Below are 13,187 nucleotides of genomic sequence, written 5' to 3' on the forward strand. Positions count from 1 at the left end.
CTCTTCTGAGGCTCACTCATGCTAATCTGCCTGTTTGGTGTGGTAACACATCCGTTAAACATAAAATGTCTACTGAGCAAATCAACGGCCAATTTGCCTAACATTCTGTGTTCAAATTTAGTAGTTTTAAGCCATTTTTAAAAGCACATTAGTTGAAACCTGTATAATTTTATTGACCAATGTCACCCCAATAAATTTAATAAATAAATAAATAAATACATACATAAATACATAAATAAGTAAATAAATGCATATCTGAATTGTACTTCTAATAACTATTAGCCAATTTTTTGAAAGATCATTTTGGTTATTGTTCTTCTGGAGATCCCTTTCTATATTATGTAGTTTTAAGGATTTATTTTGCCTCTCTAAATATTCTTTCTTCCTAATGTTAAGTTCCTGGCAGTAAATTCCTAGCAAACTGAGGAATTTTACACGATACCTATCAAACTCATCGTTTTTATTCCTCTTGCCTTATTCTTGCGGACCTATTTTTGTTTCCACTGTGTGTGCCTGTGTACTTCATGTATTTATTAACCAAATTAGCATAAACTCATAATTTATTCTATTTATGAATATTGACAAGATTGAAAATGTGAACTGACACATTATAACTGTTCTGAATACCACTACATTTTTTAAAGATATCTAATTAATAAAAATAATAGATTCTGAAATAGAAAATATCATTACTAAATGTATGTATTTCTAGAAAAATCTAGAATGTCCTTCCTCTTTTCCTATGTCATATTTTATACATTAAATCCTTTATAAATCTCCCAAATGTTTCACTTTCACTTAAATAATCACCTTTGGCACAGATTCTCATTTCTTTGACTTTCCTTTCACATCTAGATGTAGTTTCTACAATTGTTTCTAAAATTTTCACACATGGTCTGGTTTTTTGGTGAATTTTCCCCTGATATATTTTTCTAGGTCTTAAATTATTTGTGTACAGTGACCTTTGCTTCTAATTCTATTGTATTGAAACAGCAATACTGTTTCAACTAGGGTCCAGTTAATTCTTGTAGCACACAAGTATTTTTCTTAGAAAGGTCATAGTTTATTTTCTTTTGAAATGAGAACTTGAATGTTCTGATTAATTTAAGTTTATATTTGTATTTTTCAAAATTTAAAACACTTCTTATATTAAAAAATAAAACAGATTTACTCTTTTGCTGTTTAAATTTTCTTGTGAAACATCAACTTTTCTTCTGAGCATCAATACTGCATGATTATTTTTGAAAATCACAAACTGTAGTAATTGTCAGACTAGAAAGCAGTGCCTATGTGTAAATGTGCTTATTTATGTTACTAATATGACTTTAACCCTGCAGTTGCAGAGTACGAAAGCCTTGACAGACACCCAAAATTCAATTAGATGTCACTTAAATATAAGTGCTGTGGTCCTGCAAGAGATAGAGTCTGCAAAAGAACTCAGAATGAAGCAGTATATAGACTGGTTGATGAAATCTAGTAGTGGAGTAACTGGGATGGCTGTTCAGAATTTCATCAGCTCTAATCTAGAGATAAAGGTTAATTAAGCAAGAGTTTATCTTGAATTTTAAGGACATCAGTTGTGAAACCAACCAATCCTATTTACAGAGTATGGACTTGGTCTCCTGAGATAACCCAGAGGTAATAAAAGGAGTTCAGATTACACACCTGGGCCATGGGGAAAATGTTCTAAACGTTTATAACTTCTATTATTGTCAACTGTACTCCCAAAAAGTTCATTGTGATTTTTATACAGTGCTGTTTTACCAATTCATTCTAATAAAATGCAATGTGACAAGCATTTCCAGCAGTAATAGAATGTTAAGGTTTTGGAAATTGCTCTGTGCTAAAAATAAAGCCTTCAGGATTCATTTTCTCTGAATGTGCAATTAAACTAAACTATAGATAAAATGCAGTGGACTTTATTGATCCTTTTTTTTTTTTAACAGAGCTAGATTTCAACGATGGAGGTCAAGGTGGTCAGGAAACAAATCTGGTTGTCCCAAGCAGAAAAATGAATTCTGCAAAGGCTATTTTATGGTAGGTTATTGGGTCATTTTTCTCTTGCTACTTCCCTTGTCTAACTACTCTTGAACTTTTCTCACCTAATTCTACCCTGTTTCCAGGCTTGACTTAAACGTTACTCTTAGGTAGCCTCCTAAATAACAAAATCAATGTCAATCGTTTCCCTCCTAAAAGTGGCTGGCATTGAGCATCTATGTCAGAAGCTGAGCAGCTATTATCTTCAGCAGTAAATGTTATGGTCTGCTTTCCTACCTTGTTATATCTACAGTAATTTTATGACTGTTGATTCTCTGTGTGTATATTACAACTTCTCCATTTCGCTGGAAGCTTCTTAAGGGCAATAGAGGAATAACAGATGAATTATTATATTCCACAACTCCAGGCCTATAAAAGATATTTTTAAAATGTTGTTAAATTTAATTGACTGCTAAATGAAGATATACCTAGAGACCATTTTTTGGTGCTGGGGGTACTTTTCACTCACATTATGCCCATAATGAATATTTTTAAAATCATCAGCCACATGTTACTTATTCTCAGAGAGTCTCTGAAGAGGCAGGAATGGAACTATCAGCTTAGGGATGGACTGCAATGAGAGAAGGAGGAGGAGAATGAGCTCTCAATTAAGTTAAATCTAAAGGTTCAAGCATGTTTTAAGAACATCATTTTCCCTGACCTTCTATATTGTTTTCAACTGCAAGTTTTCCCATTTCAGCCCAGTGATTTAACTAGTGATCCCTCAAACTATTTGGCTCCTGATCAAATGAGAACACAGATCATTGAGAAGACTTCAAGGGTAGTTATTTCCTGAATAGCTAAATTATTTTCCACAGGCATTTAGCAAAGTGGATGTGAAATGATCTCCTGCTTTGCTAAGCATCTGCTAACAAACTCAAAGCCAAAATCGCAGTGCTTAATGATACTATTTTGTTTATCTGTCCTTTGAATTATCAGGCTATAGTGACTTAGAACAGAGCCCATCTCCCCTACCCTTCCTTGGAGTTACTAGAATCCTAAGCAACCTTTGAAGGCAGTAATAGACAACCTTGAACCATTTTTAATATTTTAGAAAAACATAGTGATTAAGACCCATGAAGATGGAACTTCCTAGAAATATTAATTCCTTTGATACTACAGCTGAAGTGATCTCTGTCTCCTTCTTTGTGCCAGAACTGCTCTTTAGGGACTCAGGAGCTATAAATTAAGCTTGCAAAAAGAGATATGACAAGGTGCCCATATGTAGATAACATTTCTTAACAAACTGATTAAAAGCTAGGAATTATTTGAATTTTTAAAAAAGCATAATGGAAACAGCACATTTATGGGCTATATGACACTAAAGCTGAAACTTCAACAGTAAGGTTTTATTGTTTTGGCTGAAATCATTATCTCCAGCTAATCAGCAGCTGTGGTTCTCAGTTCTCAATGTCTTCTTTTAAATATTCTTGATACTAAAAAAAGCCCTATATTTTTAAACAGAAAAAAACATTACTTAATACACAATGCACAGTCTATTCAGTAGAATAAAACTTTCAAAATGATAGAACTAAAAAGAGAAAAGATTATAAGGAGGATTCTTGAGGTGAAAAGTTTGGAAAATAATGTGCAGTATTATGCCTGGCACATAGTCAAGATGCAATTCATGTTTGTTGAATGAGAGAATGAAGGGAACAACCTCCTTATTAGAAATATTTAAAAAATGAAGTCCTAAAATTTAACCTACTCACAGTCATACAACCAGCCGGAGGCAGAGCAAGCTTCAAAACCAGGTCTTCTATCTCCAACATAGCACAGTAGATGGGTCTAGAGGGAAACTACTTGCTAGAAGGAAAGAAGAGATTTATCTTTTAGTTCAGTGTAATATAAACGTACAAACTAATCAGCCTACTTTATGAAAAAAATAACAGGATAACAAATACAATAAGCCTTTTGGTGTCATTTGGTTTGTTTTTGTTTGTTTTTACTTGAGAGGATATCTTTCATAGGAAGGGTGACTCTGCCAAAGCCATTTGAAGAAATCTCGATGGATTTCAAGTAATCATTGTAGGTATCTCAGTCAGTACAGGCTGCTGTAACAAAAATACCATAGATGGTGTGGCTCAAACAACAGAAATTTATTTCTCACAGTTCTGGAGTTACAGTTCTGGGAAGTCTGAAATCAGGGTGCTGGCAGATTCCATGTCTAATGAGGGCCATCTTCCTGGTTCATAAACAGTCAATTTCTTGCTGCGTCCTCACATAGCAGAAGGGGCAAGAGAGTTCTCTGGGATTTCTTTTATAAGAACGCTAATCCCATTCATGAGGACTCCAATTATGATCTAACTAATCCCCTCCCAAAGGCCCCACCTCCAAATACCATTGCATGAGGGTTAGGTTTCAACATATGAAAGGGGCGGGGCACCGAAACTCTATCTATAGGAGTAGGTTAATGAGCAAGACTAGAAAAAGTCACTCTTCCTATGCTTGTCACTTGGCCTTGGTACCCTGGAAATCAGCCATCAGTATCTGCCCTGCTGAAGATTAATGAACTGAAAAATGCCAGAATGGCACATGTAATTGGCACATGACATGTGACAATTACAAGAACATGACCTCCATGAGAGAAACATCATTTTACTGGTCGATTATGCATATATATAATTTAATTCACCCATGACAAATTTTACACCAGTGACAGCCAATTGAGATGAGCTTTGATGAAGATCCAATGATTAATGCAGTAGAATCTTCTGCTACTAACAAAAGGCTGATAACTTCTTTTTGTTTATCAGTTCCTTGCCTTCATCTCTGATTCCTAATTAATGTGAAGATGGTTTTGCTCCCTGCTGGGAACACAAGATGTTGAATTTTCTGGAAGCTTTAGAGCTATTCTAATAATATGTTTCTGCTCATAGACAACAGCTATCTTAACATATTAAATTATATTCGCTATGAAAAATATGTGATATGTGATAAAATACATTGAGTTTTCCAAGTTCTTAATAGACACTTGTGTTTTTCATAATATTTTCAATATAAAGCAACCAAAATGAAATGCCTATCATATCAATTAGTAATAATTTGGCAGATCTACCAAAATGATATTTTCAATAATGGTAGCCTGCTTCAAAACTCCTATGGAACATTCCTACAAGACTATCTCCTTTTCTATTCTTTAATTCCATCTACATGACATAAAGGCTTGTTTTTTTTACAGCTAATTAGCTTGCTTTCTCAATAACTAAATAGTCATAACTGAGTTCCATAATAAAACAATTTTGCTGTACGAAAGAACAAAGCAAAGGAAAAAAATGAAAAAAGAAAATCTCAAATGTGAGCAGAAAATAAAAAGAAGAGAAGTTGCATAAAGATCTGAACTCTACAAAAGAAAGCCTTATGGATTATGTAATTCCATATCTCAAATAGAACAGGCTGGCAAAAGCCTAGTTAAAAGTAGCACTTTTCACCAATTTTTTCTCAAAACATGTATTAAAGGCATTCTTATGGCATCTTAAAGTCTTTGGAGAAACCCAAAAACAATTTAGGCATAAATAATGTAAATAAGGGCACATATTTTGTCTTTCACAGACACAGTAAAATCAAATTTGATATATTATTAACAGAAAAATGTTAATGTAGTCATTTGATCATCATTTTTAATTTTTTGATTGGTCTAATTGTTCTGTGCTCCTAACAAAGGACTCTATTTCATTTGTCTCCCATTTTTTTCCCCACTTAAGAAGATATTATGAAACCAAATGTGGAAAAGTAATGTGACTATAGAGAAAACCTTAAAGTCACTTTATATATATTTTAAAGTAAATTAAATTTAAATGTATACTTTAGTCAATAATTTTCAAGTTTCAACACTTTGATTATAACTGATAATAAACCATTTTTCATACTCTGCACTATTGAACACAACATGCCAGAATGTCACCACTTGAAAGCCACCAAAATTGATCTTTTCAGGTTCTTAAAATTATCTCATAGTAGATACTCTGTAAAGCATTTAATAGACATTATCTGATTTAATGCTGACAACATCCTCTATTTATATAAAGAAAGGTGACAAAGAAATCTCAATTTGTAAGGAGTAAAAGCAGGATTTGAACCCAGTTCTATATGATTTCCAAGGTTTTAACCTCTGTGCTACATGTGTTACATTGATTAGCTTGTTCCCCCAAAAGTAACAAGTTTCCTGAAAGTAACTAACATCTAAGAGTATGTGCCATGACATGTTTACTCCGAAAATCTTAAAAGTATATAAGGTAAAATTGAGGGCGAATTTTAAAAACTCTAGAGTAATCAACATTCAGAGATAAATTCTCTTAGTATTTTGTCGATATTCTTCCAGTTTTCTATTATAATGCCAATTAAACTTAAAAAAAAAAATGGTGCCACTGTCTGCTTTTAGACAAAAGCCTGAATAAAAGAATGGTGCTTTGTCTCAGAGCCTAGTCACATCCTTATAAATGGCAATTTCTAAGCTTTAGCCGAGTTTTTGGATTTACAGAGGGAACTTTGGAAATGAGCTTAAGGAAAAGGACTGGAGAGAGTGGAGTTTATATGTACAAGGAAACGAGAGTAATTTTTTGTTTCTTCGTTTCCGAGAAAAAGATTGCAGACAAGAAAGATGAGAAAAAGAGAAATGGAATCAAACTACAGAATAGAGTAGCCAAAAAACTTTAAAGAGGAGGAATTTTTAATTTCAGTTTTAACTCTTTTGTGTTTTGTAATGCAGCTCTCTCAATCTCCCCAAATCTGATGCACGAGGACTTGTTTGAGAGATTTAGCACAAGGAAAGGGGCCAAGTAACATGGGTGATCAATGGGAAGGCTAATGACAAAAAGGACCAAAACATGGAACAGAGAATAAGCGTTCAGAAGAGGCAACCACTCAGAGAGCCCAAAGTGACTATGGAGCATAGATTACCTAGAAATCCCCAGAAATGTTGGGGAAAGCATCATATTTCAATATGCTATGAAATGAATCTACCAAGACTGAATCATGAAGAAAGAGAAAATATAAACAGACCAATAATAAATAAGGAGATTGAATCAGTCATCAAAACCTCTCCAATAAGAAAAGTTCAGGACCAGATGGTTTCACTGGTGAATTCTATCAAACATTTAAAGAAAAATTAACATGAATCTTTCTCAAACTTTTTCCAAAAATTAAAGAGGAGAAAATTTATTTTGTGAGGCCAATATTTCCCTGATAACAAAGTCATATAAAGACACTACAGGGAAACTACAAGCCAAAATCCTTGATGAATGTAGATGCAAAAATTTTCAACAAAAACCACTAAACTGAATTAAACACAGCACATTAAAAAGGTCGTACACAATAGTCAAATGGAACTTATCCCTAGGACGCAAGAATGACACAACATGTGCAAGTTAATAAATGCATATACTACATTAATATCATTAAAGGTAAAAATCATGTAATCATCTAAACTGATGATGGAGAAAAAGCATTTGATAAAACTTAACATCCATTCATGGTAAAAAGTCCTAGTCAGAACAATTAGACAAGAAAAAGAAATAAAAGGCATCCAAATAGGAAAAAAGAAGTAAAAATGACTGGTTTGCAATATGATATGCTCTTTTATGTATAAAATCCTGAAGATTCCACCAAAAACTGCTAGAACTAATAAATGAATTTAGTAAAGTTCCAGAATACAAAATCAACATACAAAAATCAGTTATGTTTCTGTACACTAACAATGAACTATTTGTGAATGAAATAAAGAAAAACAATCCCATTATAATAGCGTCAAAAACAAAAAAAATACTTCTTAAGAATAAATATAACCAAGAAGATGAAAGAACTGTACACTCAAAATTGTAAGGTATTATGAAAGAAATTAAAGAAGATACAAATAAAGGAAAAAATAGCTTGTGTTCATGGAGTAGAACAATTAATATTGTTAAAATTTTTATTCTACCTAAATCCATCTATAGATTCAATGCAATCCCTATCATGATACCAATGACATTTTTCACAGAAATAGAAAAAAAATTATTTACATGGAACTACAAAAGACCCCAAATAGACAAAGCAATCCTGAAAAAGAAAACAAAGCTGGAGTCATCATACTTCCAGATTACAAACTATATTACAAAGCTATGGTAATCAAAACAATATGGTACTGGCTTAAAAATAGGACACATAGACACATGGAACTGAATACAGAGTCCAAAAATAAACCAATGCATTTATGGTCAGCTAATATTTGACAAGAGAGGCAAGAATACTCAATGTGTAAAGGATAGTTTCTTTAATAAATGATGTTAGAGAAACTAGCTAATCACATGCAAACACGACTCACAAATATTAACTCAAAATTGATTAAAGACAAGTATAAGACCTGAAAGAGGAAAAATTGTAGAAGAAAACATAGGGGGAAATCTCCCTGAAATTATTGGGAACAATTTTTTGGATATGACACCAAATGCACAAGCAAGAAAAGCAAAAATAACAATTGAGACTACATCAAAATAAAACAAATAAAAACAACCCAAAATCCACCAGTAGAGAATAGATAAATCAGTTTTTGTACATTCACAACATAGAATTAATATATGAGTGTAAGTGATGGATATACAGCTGGATACTTAATCACAGATGAATCTTGGATGTATAATGTTAAATGAAAACAAATCCCTGAGGACTACATATATTATAACATTTTTATAACACTCAAGAATAAACAAATCTGAGTTAAATATTATTTAGCGATATATGAATAAGTTGTAAAAGTAAAAAAAAATCTAGAGAATAATCAAAAGCATATATCAAGGTAGATTATTCCCCAGTAGGAGGAGGAAGGCAGAAACACTGGGGAGAAACATACAAATAACTTCAATATTTCAAGATATTGGTAAAGTTGCAGTTCTTACCTTGGACAGTGGCTTCGTGGTTGTTTCTTTTTAATTATGCTGCAATGACCTGCATATACATTATAGACATTATTGGTATGTTCGAAATGTTAGATAATTTCAAAATGAATTGAGAGAGAAAGAACATGAATGAGACATGAATGTACGATTGTAACCTGCGGCCATCCTGAACACCTAGAAACCAGTTAGCACAGGAACTGACATGTTGATAAAATAGTGATGGAAAGAATCTGAATCCTCCAGTTTTTGAATCTTAGATCAACTAACTCTAAAGCTCACCCTAACACTAGACTTGTAGTTGTGTAATCGGTTATCAGCGTAAGCCAGTTTAAATTTAGAAGTTTTATATTTTTACAGCTGAAAGCTTCCTGGTAATACTATCCTTTGCCCATTTTTTTGCATTGAGTATTTATATTTTCCTTAGAAATAAAAAAATTGTTTTGTGCATCATTGATAATAACCCTGTATCACATGCTGTGAATAGGTTTTATCTCTCACTTTACTCTTAGTTGCTTTTTCATTTTGTTTTGTTTAGTTTTGTTTTACACACGGAAGCTCCCAATTTCTAAGTGGCCAAATCTATCAATCCTTGGCTGTATGGTCTCTGCCTTTGCTTTTATGCTCAGTGAACCACCTCCCTCCCCATTCTCCCAGAACTGACATATGTTTCTCTATATGTTGAATGCTGAATTATTTGATCTATCTGGAATATGTTTCGGTGTGTATGAGACAATAGGTAGTGGCATTTTGTTTTTCAAATTCTAAGCCAATTTTCTTAGCACCATTTTTAAATACTCCACCCTCTTCTTATCGATTAGCTCCTTGTTATGATTTGCAAAACTCTTGCACGTGTGGCTTTCTTTGGGGACTGTATGCTTCTTTAACTGAACTGCCTGTTTACGTTAACAATACACTATTTTAATTATTGTAGATTTGTAGTATTTGTCCCTTGTTCAAATAGATATTAGCAAATCCTCAACATTCTACCCTCAAAGAATAATCCAAATTGGGCGACCCTTTTGCACACTCTGCTTCCATCATTCTGATTCCAGCTACCATCATCTCTAACCTGGAATCGTCCAATTATCTAATCTATCTCTCTTACCCACTTTTGCCCTACTTCAGTCTATCCAGCACGTTTCTTTTTCAAAGCATTAATCAGATGTGTGTCCCCTATTCAAAACTTTCCAACTGCTTCCCAGCGGCTCTCACAATTAGACTAACACCTTCCCTGTTAGAACCACAAAGTCTTAAATAACGTGGCTATTCTCTGCAGCCTCCTTTCCTACCACTCTGCCTCTCTCTCCCCTGCGTATTGGTCTAGGAGCTGCCACACTGACCTCTGCCCTCATTCTCACCTTTGGGCTTACTGTTCCCTCTGTCCACAGGGTCCTTCCCTAGATCTTTGCACAACTTGTTCCCTTACTTCATTCATGTCTTTGGTTGGAAATACTTCTTCAAAGGTAATTACTTTCTAGAGGAATGAATAGAAGGGACTCATTATTTTAATGTCACACCGGTACAATATGTCTATCCTAGCACAAGTCATGGTCTCACCTAAATAGGACCACAGGATTGTGCATAAGGTCAAACGGTGAATGAATCTTCTTCATTGCTCTTATAACCAACACCTTCTACAGTGCATGCCCAGCTTCCCTTTCTCTGAGAACTCTTTTCACCCACACTCAGGGCAACCATGTTTGTACTGCGTGACATAGATCCCTGGTCGTAGCTGATTACACAAGCATGGAGTGCTAGCCCTACCTGGGAAAACCCAATTGTTCTTCTAAGATCTCAGAGCCACAGTGAATCTTAGTGAGTCCTGGAATCAAGGACATTTAATCCCATGAATCAAATGGAGCCATCTTCCACCAGAGAAGCAGTGAAAGCCAGTCGTGCAGGGTTGGAGAGGGAGAGAAGGAGACATGGAGAGAGCAGTAGCCATGAGAGACCCATTGGGATCTAGAGGCACAGAAAGTGGCTGCCTTGATTCTTGCTGTCCTTCAAGTTCTAGTTCCAGCCCATTATGCAATAGGCTCTGCTGACCTTTTTGCCCTTGGGCTTCAGAAGTTGCCCCATAACCCCATAATGCATCATTCTATGCCTTTCTTTTTTTCTTTTATACATTGGAATGCATTTCTATTACATAAAGCCAAATAGTCCCTGTAGAAAAAATTGGCAATGTTCAAATTGGGTGATTTCAGAATACTTTCATCAAGGACTATTTACAAAGACATGTACAGGCTGTAGGGCAAATGCAAGGAATAGTGCAGTACCCTGGGGAGTGTATCAACTTCACCGTCCCTAGGCCTGGAACGGTGACAGGAGCGGGAGATGGCCCTGTGATAGGGGCTGTGACCTTAGATTGAGAGACACAGCCAACTCTAGAAGTGCCAACGAGAGAGAGCCAGGGGATCTATATTCTGGCCTCTTTCTCTTCCCTTCCTCCCTCCCTCACTCTGACCTCTTGCTTTTGTTCCCCAATGGCCAGACCCATCTGAAAGCCAAGAGCAAGAGAGTGCTTTGGTGCAGGCCAGAGCAGGGCAAGGTGCAGGGGCTGAGGGTGGGCGGAGGGCAGTGGAAATACCCAGCACAGTTGTGTCCCTAGGCCACAGCTGTTTCTATCACACCACGTGCCTCTCACAATGATAAGATGGCCGTGTTCACAGAACTCATCTTTTGTTAATACAGCTAATATATATTTAGTGACTTCTACTTGCCGGATATTACAATGGGTGCCAAGAATACAGTGATCTCAATTCAGACCTGATTCCTATCCTCAGAGTCCACTCTTACTCTTACATGGAGCAACTGATTAAAACCCAGAGTTCTGTTGTGCTTGTACAAATGTCCTTCTTACTCTTTAGGTCTTATCTGTATGTGTATACACCATCTAAGGGCAATAGGTACGTTGACTGTATTACTTTCTTTCTCGGGTTTATTCATATATAGCTGAGAAATAAAATTGCAAGATGTTTAAAGTATACATCGTGATGATTTAATATACGTATACATTGTGAAAGAATTTCTCTCATATAGTTAACACATCCATCACAGCACATATGTGTGTGTATATGAGTATGTATACATATACCTGTAAGTATACTTATATTTTTAGTGAGAGCATTTAAGTTCTATTCTCTTAGCAAATTTCAATTATATAGTACAGTTTATCAACTATAGTTACCATGTCATACATTAGATCCTCAGCCCTTACTCATCTTATAGCCGAAAGTGTGTACCTTTTACCAACCTCTCCCTATTTCCCCTATTCCCGAGCTCCTAGCAACCATTTTCCTACTCTTTCTATAAGTTTGACTTTTTTTTTTTTAGATTTCATATGAAAGTGATACTATGCAGTATTTGTCTTTCTCTGTGTGGCTTATTTCAATTACCATAATACCCTTAAGGTCCATTCATGTTGACACAAAGAACAGTATTTCTTTCTCATGGCTGAATATATATATATATTTTATCCATTCATCTGTTGACAGAATCAGATTGTTTCCATATCTTGACAATTGTGAATAATGCTGCAATGAACATAGAAATACAGATATCTCTTTGATATTCTGTTTCATATCCTTTGGAGTTGCTAGATCATGTGGTAGTTCTATTTTTAATTTGTTGAGGAACCTCTATACTGTTTTCCATAGTGGCTGCACCAATTTACATTCCTACCAACAGTGCACAAGGGTTTTCTTTTCTCTGCATCTTAGCCGACACTTATTTTTGTTTGTCTTTTTGATGAGAGCCATTCTAACAGGTATGAGATGGTATCTCATTGTGGTTTTGATTTGCATTTTTCTTATGATTAGTGATGATGAGCACTTTTTCATGTGTCTGTTGGCCATCTGTATGTTTTCTTTAGAAAAATGTCTATTCAGTTCCTCTGCTCATTTTTAATTGAATTGAATTGTTTGGGGGTTTTTTGGTTTGTTTTTTGTTTTTTTGCCTTTCTTCGTGACACTTTATTATATTTAATACATATATTTAACAGACACCTTTTAACAGCACACACAATTCCATAATCATATGTTTCAATTTTATCAACATTCTCTATTTACACTGTCTTCCCTCAACAAAAGTACACCTGAGACATCTCAACCAGAAACCTTTACTGACAAGAATGTATTTTTTGAGCTGGTTGGTTTTAATGATTTCTATCCATTATCATTTTTATCTGTATATGTTCTTTACATATTTTAGACATTAACCCCTTACCAGATGCAGGATTTTCAAATATTTTCTCCTTTCTGTTTTGTTGCCTTTTCATTT

The sequence above is a fragment of the Pteropus vampyrus genome, unplaced genomic scaffold, assembly GCF_000151845.1.
Source record: "Pteropus vampyrus isolate Shadow unplaced genomic scaffold, Pvam_2.0 Scaffold53, whole genome shotgun sequence".
NCBI lineage: Eukaryota > Metazoa > Chordata > Mammalia > Chiroptera > Pteropodidae > Pteropus > Pteropus vampyrus.